Source organism: Acanthopagrus latus, chromosome 12 (genome assembly GCF_904848185.1).
Source record: "Acanthopagrus latus isolate v.2019 chromosome 12, fAcaLat1.1, whole genome shotgun sequence".
NCBI lineage: Eukaryota > Metazoa > Chordata > Actinopteri > Spariformes > Sparidae > Acanthopagrus > Acanthopagrus latus.
Window position 1 is genome coordinate 1,027,002 of NC_051050.1, and position 12,960 is coordinate 1,039,961.

General features: G+C 40.1%; 1 protein-coding gene and 1 long non-coding RNA gene across 2 annotated transcripts in view; one reads left to right on the forward strand and one right to left on the reverse strand.

Moving 5' to 3' along the window:
* dcc (DCC netrin 1 receptor) overlaps positions 1 to 12,960 on the reverse strand; it is a 289,488-nt gene that overhangs the window by 141,119 nt on the left and 135,409 nt on the right. The gene's annotated exons all lie outside the window — the stretch shown is intronic.
* On the forward strand, positions 3,353 to 5,614 carry LOC119030508. The gene is made up of 3 exons (XR_005078300.1): positions 3,353 to 3,471; positions 3,663 to 3,708; positions 4,935 to 5,614. It is a non-coding gene; the product is annotated as an uncharacterized LOC119030508 (long non-coding RNA).

A 12,960-nucleotide genomic window follows, 5' to 3' on the forward strand; every position in this document is an offset into this window, starting at 1 on the left:
CTATGCTCTTTTCTGTTTATGAAGAGCCCGGTGACGCCAAGGTTGTTGCCATTGATTACTGTAGATCACGTTTGATCACGCAATATTTCTGGCTCGGAGGACTAGATTCTAGATCGGCCGTGAGACAAATCATTTTTATGTGTGTGGTGTCCAGTGCTGAGAATATCGGAGCACACCACACACAGTACGATCAAAGCTGATTTTTTAATCTTCTTGTGTGGGGGCACTAGAGATAAAAAAATATCTTAAGGTTTATAAAATCCTTATGTGTGTACCCCCCTTATGCAGTTTATCCAGCTCTCCATCTTGGTGCTTAACAAATATAATTATCAAAGTTCCGAGATTTACGCTGCCACAGAATGTGAAGCTCACTAACTGGATGTTCATTTCTTGTAAACTGTGTGAGCTGGCTAGCCACCTTGCTTTTTCACCTCGCAACAGACTGCCTTTCAGCTGCCAGCTGGTTCCCAGTTGTTTCCCAGTCACTGGGAGTCCCTCCCTCCTCCTGGGGTTGTGTCTAGTTGCCACTGGAGACACGCCATTCATTCAGTAGCAGGGTGTCACCAAGAGATGGCACTTCCTCACAAAAAACATATACAGCATAGATACTAGGGATGTCCCGATCAGGTTTTGTTTACCCTGATCCGATCCGAGTGTTTAGTATCTGCCGATACCGAGTCCCAGTCCGATACTCAGCCTTAACTAATATTTTCCTGGATAATACAGCTGCATTAAGAAAAAAGGTACCTGCATTCCTTAATATAAATATATATATATATATATATATATGTATAGTAATGTGCAAAAGATACTTTCTCAGTGAGAAAAGTAAAGACCTAATTTTTAACAAACGCTTGAGGACCAGTCCTCTTGAGAGCCATCTCACACAGTGATAGAGCAGCTGGACATAATCTGCTTCTATGTCCTCACAAAGCTTGGCAAAACATCTGGAGTTCACAGCATTGTTTTTAATAAAGTCGATGGTTTTAACACTAACAATCATCTCCTCGTGGAACTCTTGTGACATCAATTTAGCTGCAAGGCTGTCATGGTGAAGAAAACAGTGTGTCAATTTAGCTTCTAGTGCACGATCGAGTATCTGTCTGATGACACCGTGATGCCTGCCAGTCATTGACACTGCACCGTCACTGCGCACCCTGACACAGTTCTGCCAGTCCATGCCGTTCTCAGTGAAGCGGTTATCCATGCAGCGGAAACATTCCTGAGCTGTAGCTCGTGTTGGTAGCTCTCCACAGAACAGTATGTCTCCGTGCAAACTACTGTCCCAGCGACAGCCAATGAAAACCAGCAGCAGTGCAGCATTCGTGACAACATCCATGGACTCATCTCTTTGCAAAGAGAAAAACTGACTACTTTTTATTCTTTCAAGAAGCTGATACTGTATGTCTTTGGCCATGTCTGCGATACGGTAACTTACAGTGTCGTTCGAGAGCGGGATGGTCAGCAGCTTCCTTGCAGCGGCCTCACTGATCATCTCATGGCACATATCCACAGCAGTAGGGAGAACTACCTCCTCCGCTATGTTGGAGGCTTTTTTACTCTGTACCACACGTCTACAAGGTAGCTAGCTTTTGCACATTTAAAGTTGCCAGTCAGTGACACGATAGACCTTTTCTGCATCTGCAGCCCATTTTCTTTTCTCTTGAAAAATTCCATCGGCTTTCCCAAGAGTGCCAGATGCTTGGTCTCTAGATGCCGCTGTAGTTTTAAGGGCTTTAATGCTTCGTTAGATAGCGTCAGACAACAGTCCACACACTGGGCTCTGCCGCGCTACCTCCGTTTACAAAGCTGTACTTGATGAAGTCAAGATCGTACTTGCTCAAATTTTTTGTCTTTTCGTGGGGGGGGGGGTCAGCACCACTCATCTTCATTTTTTCATTTTAAAATCTTCTCCATCATTTTTGCTACAGGTGAGCGGCTAGCTGAATGTCTTCATTAGTTTTTCTGTGAGCTTGTTTAACAACTTACTGATGCATTACCACCATCATGTGGTCATAAGCTGCATTGTAACTGAGCATCTCATGGATAACATAGCTTATCTCTGGTGTCTTCAGTTGATAACCTATGCAGTCCCTCTAGGTGGCGCTTGCGGCCCAAGTTTTGGCCACGGCCCTATGGTTAAGAATGACTGAAATACTGTATGCCTATGATACAGTAAGAACAGCTGACTTCAAGCTGAAGAAATACTTCAGCTTCACTCATCACTGCTCCTCCTGGCGGATGGATAAACCACTGCAGCTGGTTTCCACACATGGCACTTAGGGTCATTGTGATTTGGCACAGATTTTGGCACACATTACATCATCGCAGGAGATCTCATTCCAGTCAAGGACTCAACCAGGTCCAAGCACAGACTTGTCACGGACTGGTTAGGGCCCCGTCATGGAGGAATGGGACGTTTTAAGGGACTTCATCTGTATAGGTCAGACAGCACTGGAGTTGTTTGAGTGTGAAACCTTTTTTCAACTGTTAAAAAGGTTTTGTTTTTTTTTTTTTCTTTTTTTTTTTTTAAATCTCTGTATTGGATGCAAAGAGGTTAAATCTCTGAATATTTGAGAGAAGGAAAACAAAAAAAAACAAAATTTTGGACTGTTCCTTTACTGCCCCAGAGGTACTGAGACACATAGAGTGTATGTGTGTGTTTTCTCATTTGTTATGAAAGCTCTATATAGGTCTAGTTTTAAATCTGCTCATGACAGTGTGTGTATGTTTTTTCAGTAATTTATCGTGAAAGCTGTGTGTGTGTGTGTGCGTGTGTATGTACATGTGTGTATACATTAATTTACCCTGAAAGCTGTGTGCACTGTGGGTGTTGTGCACTGACAGCCATTGTGAAAGCTGTTTGTGTAATTTTCAGTAATAGCTCTTTTACGGTGCAGTAATGTGTCTTTCTGTTGTGCATTATGGTGTTTGCTCTGTCTGCAGCCCTAATGTTATTACTGTGAAAGCAAGAGACCTTAGAGAGCTGACATAACAGTCTGATCAGGCTGTAATAATCAGGAGTTACGAGTAATAATCCAAAGCTCTACGCTCAGCACCACAATAAGTTGTTTTAACTTATATATACATTCAAGGATGTTGTTAATACACCAATTTTCAAAAGACAGCTGTGCTGATGCTCACCACAACATGACACTCCAAGGGTTTAAAATACCAGATTCTAAGGCACTATTCAGAGGCAAATGTAGCATGGTTAGATCAAATAAATAGAAACTTTTCGATCAACATACTGAGGAAACTGTTGTGGCAAAGTGTGACACTTGTCATTGACACATAGTCACATGACCGGTTGATTGCCTGCGGTCATGTGACCGGGTGTGATAAAGGAAGTGATAAAGTGCTGTTTGTCTCAGTGGAGAGCCCTCTGACTTGGCTGCAGCACCCGGTGTGGTGTACTCTCCCTCTCATACAGGGTGATAGCCAGACACGTTGGAAACAGCGAAACTGACGGTAATGCTCAGTAGTTTAAACATTGTTCAGCATGGAGTAGCTCAGCTTTGTGCTAGCCTTTTGTTTGTGTCTCACCTATGTAACCATGTGTCCATGTGTTGCCAGTGCTCTTTGTGTTAATCATTTTAACCTGTGTGGAAATGGTAACATTACCTGAAAGATATTTTCAGTAGGTTTTATTTATGTTTCAGTTCAGGACTGACGTGACCACTGACGGATGCTGTGGCACAGATACTGGTAAACAATAAACAAATAAACAATATTTTTTTAAACATATTTTTAGATCGTGGTATTTATAATTGTGTTTCCTTTTTAATATTTGGTCATGACACTGCATGTATTTGATTGCGATAAATCATATGTAAACAGAGGTCAAGTGTGTAGTGCTATTACGTACATAGTGCATGCGTGTGGTGGTAGAATTGCTGTCTCTCTCTTCTGTCTCCCACAGTTATTTTGTTGTTGCTGACCCAACCTTATTGAAAATTGACTGACCGATTGACTTTAACCATCCAATGAGATTGGTGTTTTGTTTATTGCCTCATGCTGATGTTTTAGTGAAATTTGATCAATATATTGTAATAAAGCCAACTTAACTGTTACACAGGACAAGCCTCTGGTAAATGGTTTCTGTTAGGGGAAGTCAGAGTGGGTCACAAATACCATTGTAGACATTAAAGGTTTATGGGTTCGTCCTGCCCCTTAGTGGGAGGTTGCGTTGTCAGGCATTTTTCAAAGTAGTCCTAGTACCAGGCACTACGCTGTCTGACACCTCTGATCCACCTCTGGAGGTAGTATCAAAGGTTAGTATCAAAGGTGCAGCTTTGGCGAACCAAACATGTATGAATGGATAAGCCAGCAGTGCTGAGCAGGGGCATGTCGGTCTGACAGTCTGATAGCTACACAGGTCCTTCACTCAAAAATTTAAAGAGAAATCGCCCACAAAGCAACATTAGAGGACCAAACAACAATAATGTAACTGGCAGTGTCTTTGCCAACTTACAGTAGTAAGTACTGTCTGTCTTACCAACTCTTCGTTACAGTTCTGCCCAAAAAACACTCACAATGTCTCTGTCTTCTTCCACTTTTGTGTTGTTGCAGTTACTGTCTTGGAAAAAAAATGACCGTGACAGTCAGCCCTCCCGACCCAGAATTCAGTGAACTTTCCCCCAGAAAACAGGCTCCCTCCCCATGAGTGACAGTCAGACAGTGTCCAGTTTACTAATGGTGATTATGTAATTATGTAATTTAGAGTGAAAAACATAACTTTGTCACTTCCCAGTATGTTTGGTGGGTCAGGATCCTAATCACATTATAACAGCATCCATATGATTATGAACCATCAGCAGGTACATGTTTAGATTAACCGGAGGATACTGGGGAAACACCTTGAAATAGGGTTTTGGAAAAGATCATGGTTTGCCAAAAAAATAACTACTTTAATAATACAACCCTCCTCAAAGGAAAGCATCACCCTGGTCTCCTTGGTGAATGTCCTGTGACTGATCCAACCAATTAGACCCAATAGCCTGTGTGGTGGTGTGGCCACACATGGTGACCACCTTTAAGTTGAGTATTTTGTTATTCTTTTCATCTTAAATGAGGACACACAGTCTTTTCTTTTCATTCATTACATGTAACAGTTGTTTAATTTGAGTGCACACATTTTAGTTAACTACATGTTGATTAATATTCCTGTGTTTGAGTTGAATTCACTGTGTGTCTTTGTTGTGTGCAGCTCTCCCCAGCTCTGAAAAGGAGGCAGCGCCATCCAAAATGGCCTCTTATGGAAATGGGGCAGGATATGGAGGTGCCAGAGGGGAGGTTTTCTTTTCTTTGAGATTTATTAATTTGAGATCATTTAAGAGCTTTAAGTTTAATTCATTATTAGAGTGTTTATATTGAGTATGTATAGGTTTTATTTTGTAGTCTTTGTTCACATTATGTTTCATTTGCGGTATGGAAGTTGTCAGTTATGTCTGTTTCCCCCTATTGTCTGTGTTGGCAAGCCAAAGTCTATATAACCCTCACTTACTGTCTCATTTGGGAGGTCAAGTGGGTTGAGTTGCTGTTTATTCAAGTTGACCTCAGTTTAAGTTATTTGTACAAATATGCTTTGGATATTGTTTCTTCAAGGTAAGTTTATCAATAAATAAATATTCTTTTTGGACATTTACACCTGGTGTTCTTGAGCCTTTCCTGTCTGGTCCCTGACAAGCCTCCGATCAGATCAGATTAAGTCATCAGCTATTCATCAAGTATAGCAAAACATGTTAAGTTTGAACTTGGAGTAGCATTAAAAGACATTTAAATAATGTTACAGCATAATGTGTTTCTCAGGAGTAAGGAGTTATTTAATATACTAAGACAAATTCATGTGAATGGTTTTGGCTGCCTCATATACCTCGTGTTTTTAATAGTTTTACTATAAAATCATTCACTGCCAGCACAAGATAAAAATATAAAAAAGATAAAAAATTCTATGTTTGTATTATTGTATTTTTTAACAAAAACTGTATTCAACTCAAAATAGCCTCCGATTTCTATGAAATCTCTATTGTTTGGCAGCACTGTGGTTTGCTGGTAAGATAATGAGTGGTAAATTAGACATAACTGTGAGCTGACATGGTCGAACCAAAACTGTGTGTCTGGGCACCAAATAATCAAACATTTGCAGTGCTACCAATAGAATAGGTCTATTCCGTTGCCCACTATAATTAAAGCAACATTAGGTAGGAATTCAAATTTTGTTAAATTTGGCACCCCCCACTTTTTCTGAGTGCAATAGTGCTTGAATTTCCTCCGGGATCAATAAAGTATCTATCTATCTAATACGTCTGTTGTAAATACTAATCCCAGGTTTCTGTCAGATGTAAGGTAACAGTTACAGTTTGACTAAAAACAAATCTCTGCACATCATTTCACCACATATCTTTAAGTTAAGACAACATGGCTGAAAAACAGTAACAACACACCAAGCTAACACCTGGCTGTAACATGCTACCACCTAAAAACTCTGTCTGGGCTCTGGACTGACTTGGCTGATGACAACAGATAAGCAAGTTCAAATTTGTTTGCCACAGCAGCCAAAAGACAGTAGTATTTAAAAAACCATAAAAATTGTAAAAAATAAACAATTTAATTAAAAGATAAGACATAGAATAGAATAGAATAGAATAGAATAGAATAGAATATAGAAGAACAGAATAAACTCCCATATACATATGAACATATTTAGTGTACAAAAATTACAAAAAAACAAAAAACAAAAAAAAAAACAACAGTGTGACAGAGAATTCACAAAAAATAATGAATATGGATATTTATGAAAATTGACCAGATGTATGCTACTGGGAGCAGTGCTGGTTGTATAGTCTGACAGCAGAAGGGAGGACCTGTGATACCTCTCCTTCACACACTTGGGGTGTATCAGTCTGTTGCTGAAGGAGCTGCCCAGTGCTGAGATAGTGACCTGCAGGGGGCGGGACTCCTGCACCAGGAGTGATGACAGCTTGTCCATCATCCTGCTCTCTCCCACCACCTGCACTGGGTCATCCCAGGATGGAGCTGACCTTCTTAATAAGTTTATCAAGTCTCCTCCTGCCTGTTGTTGAGATACAGCTGCTCCAGCAGACTACTGCATAGAAAATGACTGATGCCACTGCAGAGTCGTAGAAAGAAGTCAGGAGTGCCCCCTGCACTCCAGAGGACATGAGCTGCCTGAGTCTCAGTGCTTCTGTCCCGCTTTCACTGCTACTCCGCTCAGGAGAAATTCTACGCTAATGCTAATGCTAATGCTAATGCTAATGCTCCTGCCAGTTTCTCCTCAGATTCCCCTGCACCTTGGCCGTGCACTTTTAGCATCAACTTTTATTTCAGACAACTTCGTTGCTTCATTTCTGAGCCAGCAACATCCGTCTCATGTTGCGACACACTTTGTCTGCATTTGAAATGTCCAGACTGTGTCAACGAAACACATTTTTTTCTTGTGTCCAAAGCAATATCGGATTGAACACTAAATTCCATTCTCCCCTTTTCTCTGCGTTTTCCCTTCTGTATTCCACCTTCTGAAATGAATCCTATGCACAGTTTTATAAATGAGGCTCCTGGTGCCCAATCAACCCTGCACCTGAATATCTCTAAAGACCAAAGAGTCATCTGGCAGAGCTAATTTACAGCTACAGAACTTGGCAGTTACAGGTTGCTTAATGTGTCTACCCTAGTAACATAGTGTAGAAACAAGCAGTAGGGGGTAGGGTTGCTGAGACAGACACCATTCAGCCTATTACACTGTAACATTACATTTATTTTGAAGCTTTTTTAAGGAAAGATCATTACAAAGTGTCACTTCTGTTGACTTAAACTACATGTAGTTGAAAAACATAGCTTAACTACAATATGCTTTAACTTGCTGGTAGTTAAACTACATTCACATTCTGTGCTGAGTCAAGTAATTCAACTACTTTTTGGGTCATTTTTTGTAGTTTAACTACTCAATTTACAAACTATAATTTTGACCAAGGAGCCAAGCAAGGCAGTGCTCATATGGCACAAGCATGTCATGGACAACCCTCTGCTACCCCCAATGTGCCCCCTAAAGCACCATCCCAACCATGGCCATATTTGAGTATGTACATGTTTGATATAGATGCACCTACAGACACGACCTACGGGTTCACATGTGAGCCCTGCAAGCCAAAAAAAACAATAATTTTGACTTTTTTCAACTTTTTCCTCTCGTGTTGAGTGGCATATTTCTTCTGGCATGTGAATTTTTTGTAGGCTATTATATTTTGTTTCTCACACACCATATGTTGTAGGGGTGGAATGGTTCACAAAATCCACGGTTCGGTTCATATCACGGTTTTGTGGTCACGGTTTTCGGTTCGGTTCGGTATGCGCTGATCGATAATTGGAAAATCAATTATGTCTTGTCTAGTCAGGTTAAAACTGAAAGAATGAGGCAGTCTGACATTTTATACATCATTGTGACAGTCTTAAGTTAAAAGTAGGTAAGATTCTGGCACTGCAAGAGAGGTGATATTGCTAGTTCCAACATGCTTTTCATTTATTTGGCAAAGAAAGTTATCTTTAACAAATGCTAAGAACAAGTAGTTATTCACTGTCACTAATGTAATGTAATGGGCAGTCACAGTCAGGAAACATTCAGCAGCCCTGGAGTAGAGCTGGTAAATACAGTTCCTTTTAAGGATTCCAGTCATTATGAGTCACTCACTAAACTGAACTAGGTTTTGCAAGTCACTTGAGTCAGTATTGCCTAACCGCCATGGAAACTCAGTCCTAGCCCATTGTCTCTTAACCAATAACGTAGTAAAAAAAAACACAATGCAATAAAACATTATGTACATGATTGGAAAAATAAAGGAGATACTAAAGTAAAATAAAACAATATAAAACAAATTTAAAAAATAGAGTACTGAGGTAGGAATGGTGTAAATGGATAAAGTTCCCAAATAGAGATAATAATAGCCTACTTACAATATACTTCTTAATATTTATATATAATATTTATAGATAAACTACTTTATTTTGCAAAAATCGATCGACCTAATTTCATTTTATTATGCTATCTATACACCAAACCTACAGTAGCCTCTGGCTACCTGCAGAACATTGTGTAACATTATGTTATTTCAGAAGTGGAAGAATGGCTTCTGTTAGGGTTAGGGTACAATGACAGGTATGTGCTTTTCACGCAGGCTGGAGGAAGTCTAACCAAGAGACTCGTTCGTCTGCTACTCATTCAGAGCATAGCCGGCTGTTTGCGCTCTCCTGCTCTGACTCTGGTATCGCGGCTTGCGAGCTAGTGCTATAGAGCGAGTCGGCTGTGTTTCCGGCATCGAAGCTCGCAAGCTACATAGACATAATATACGTAGACGCCTCATAGCGTGCTAGAACGTAATCCCACGTCGCCACCATCTTGGTTGGGTCTTCTCACTGTATGCTAGCACCAGATTCAATTGGAATCAATGGAGAGTGAGCAACTTTGACCGTATTTTGTGCAGTTTATGGTTGCAGTAACCGGTGCAGTATTGTTACCAGATCGTGGGGGATTACCTTTCACAAGTAAGTTTGTTTTTTGTTTGTTTTTTTTTTTAAATAAATTTTGTGACAGCGCCCTGTATCATAACTAAATCTCTGCCATTTGTAACCGTGTGAAAATCTGGTAAAAATTCGGGAGGTTGTGATTATTGTCGTTGGGGATACACCTTCCTCAGTAGTAATAAATGCAGGGGGGTCGCATCAGAGACCCATCCGAGATGGCGGCCGTGCTGATGTGTCAGATCCAAGAGGCAGCATCAGTCTATGAGGCGTCTACGTATATTATGTCTATGGCAAGCTAGCCTGCGAGCCGCGATGCTGGAAACACAGCTGACTCGTAGCTCTTCTTCTTGTTTACTGGTGGTTGGCATCCAGCTCAGTGCTGCCACCTGCTGCTCTGGACTGTACACGCTTCGCCTCCTTAGTAAATGAGTATGAACCGAACAGTACACACGCGCTCCGAACCGTGACAAGTGTACCGAATGGGACGGATTTTTTTTTTGATGAACCGTTCCACCCCTAATATGTTGATTTATTTAATGCTGACTTAAATTAATATGATGAGTATAAGTAGTTGCTAAAGCAAATTTTTTTAGCAGTAGTTTAACAGACTATTGCCAAGCTGAACTACATGTAGTTTTACAAGTTATGCTGGCAAAGTAGTTTCCCCAACACTGCTCTCTACATACTATACAGTGTTTAATGAGAACACATTTGCATATGGTGTTAAACAAATGATTTAATGGTCCCTCACGTTTTTCTAAATTTGAACAGCAGGACTCAATAGCTGAATGGTGCAAACAGACACACAACTGTGCCCTCATTCACACACACACACACACACACACACACACACACACACACACACACACACACACACACACACACACACACACATTTCCTCTTTCTTCCTTCTCCTGCTGAGTGTTGATGAAGGGGCTGATGGGAAGGTGTTTCATCACAAAAGGGATCAATGAGAGAAGTGACAACATTCAACCACACACATATAGACACACTGACACAAGCACACAAACTTAGCCTGGTGACACATTTAGGTGTAGGCAGTGAGGCACAAACCTCCAACCTCTGACCAATCAATAGGCAAGGACACACACACACACAGACTATAAAGATGACCTTCCACTTTCTCCGATCGATACAGGCCAACACCGCAGGAATATCAGCACTCTGAGAGAAGATATTTTCTCTTAAGTTCTCTCCTCTTTGTTGGTATTTATGTTTTCCTAACAATGAAGAGAGGAAAACTAACTTATTCAGAAATGGTTGTAAATAAAGGTGGGGGTTGAGAAACCACACTTAAGCTGTGAGCCAAACCAAACATCAAAATCAAGGTAATTCACAACAATAATCTGGATTTGAATTCACATCAGCTCACGTTTTTTTCTGTTTTATAGTGTGATCATATTCAAGCTGGGGGTCATCAGAACCTCAAACCATCAACAAAATGTCTTACATTGTTATGCTGATGACAAACACATTTATGTAACCAGGGGACTATAATCCCTAAAAAACTTGTCCATGCATTCATTTTCAGTACTCAACTACTGTTAAGGTGTCTTGATAGTACTCTCTAAAAAATCCATTAGACAGCTGCAGCTGCAGCATCCTGGTCTTTTTTTCTTGATGTCTAATCAATAGTTATTCTTTTCAACATGTTAATGTCAATTTTGTGCCACTACAAAGAACTTTGAGTTTAATTGCGTTTGAATTGTGCTAAACAACTTGCCTTGCCTTGTCAAATTTGAAACTTGTTGAATTAAACATTACAATGCAACTTGACTTTTCTTAAAAGTATCCTTATTTTTCTTTTAAAATGTTTGATTTAAACTGAGAAAGAAAATCAGTTGTATCACTATGACCAAACAGACTTTGTTGCAGTTAAACTCATTAGTGAAGTGGGAGATGCATTTTGTTTGCTTGGCCACTATCATTGTCTATCACCGGACACCGAGGAGAGCCAGTGTGTGCGTTTATGAGGGGTATAATTATTTATGCACCTGTATTGACTTTTTCAAAGACATTCTAGTACAATAAATTAAGTAATCTCCTTATTGAGTATTATCATGAGAGATTATAGAATTGGAATTCTAACAGTCAAAATGACCACTCATGGCAGTTCTAGTTATGTAATTCTGCGCTTGTAGTTTTAAATCACAGCTGCTGTGATTTTGATATTGCACTAGGGCATACAATTCAGCAGAAAATCTCTGCAAGTCTGTTTCCATACCCATTTGGGTGACTTAATTCAAGTCCAAGTATGCCCATGTAAATAACTAAAACGTATGATTATTATTACATTACTATCATTTCATTTCAGAGATTTCAAATTGTCTGTCAAGAAGACAAAAAAGAGAGACAAAAATAAGATGCTGTGTGGAAGCTCCGCATCAGCAGCACAATTAGCTGCATCATCATCACTGCATAATGCTTTTTATTTTTATCTGATTGTTGCTTATTTCAGTCAAATGTTGATTGATATCAATAACTGAAAAACATATTATTTTATGGTGACAACTGCAACAAATCCTATCAGATTTAAAGATGCTATATCGCCCACCCCCCAGCACTCTCTAGTACAGCACCTCTCCATCTGCCCCCCCCCTCCTTTCAGGAAGGGGTGAGGAGGAGGGTGAAGGTGGGTGAGTACAGGACACTGGTAGACAACATTGTAGAGTGGCCCAACAGAATCACCTGAGGAAGAAGGTGGAAGAAGATGCCTTCACAGCCACAATGGATGCATATTGAATTGACCTAAGTCTATTCTTAGGAACATATAAATACTTAGTATGAATTGCAAATGCTGATATGAATTTCTATCTGCCTCCCTCTCTCTCTCTCCATATCAAACAGGTGTTATTGAGCTGAATTTCATTAAAATCGCCTTCTCCAGGTTCTTTGACGACATCTGTGGGTGTTGCTGGGTCGCCATTCAGTTTGGATTAAAATGACACTCGGCAGAGAGCTGCTGTGTCACAAAAAAAACATCTGTTGGAAAAAAATTGAGGCACGAAGAGGTGGAGGAAAACAGAGGGAGACGAAAAGGTAGATGAGGGGAAGGAAGGTTTAGGTTCGGATAATAGTCATGAAATGTATCTATCGGATTCACTTTGGTTAAAATTAGGAAAAGATTGTCATTTATCAATAATACACAATCAGTTCTCATCAAGACAAAATTTAGTCTTCAGAATTTGTGTACATGGACAACAAATTTACATTTCAAACTTGCTGTGATAGTGCTGACTGTCAAGAAATAATAGTAATGATAATTGACAATTCTTGTCCTACAGATTTGTGAAAGTGACTTCATTTCATGATTGTTCACAAACCGAAATATCTTTTCCTAATCTGAACTCAAGTGGATTTGTTGCCTAACCCTATAGCACAGACTGGGTGTGAACATTGCAT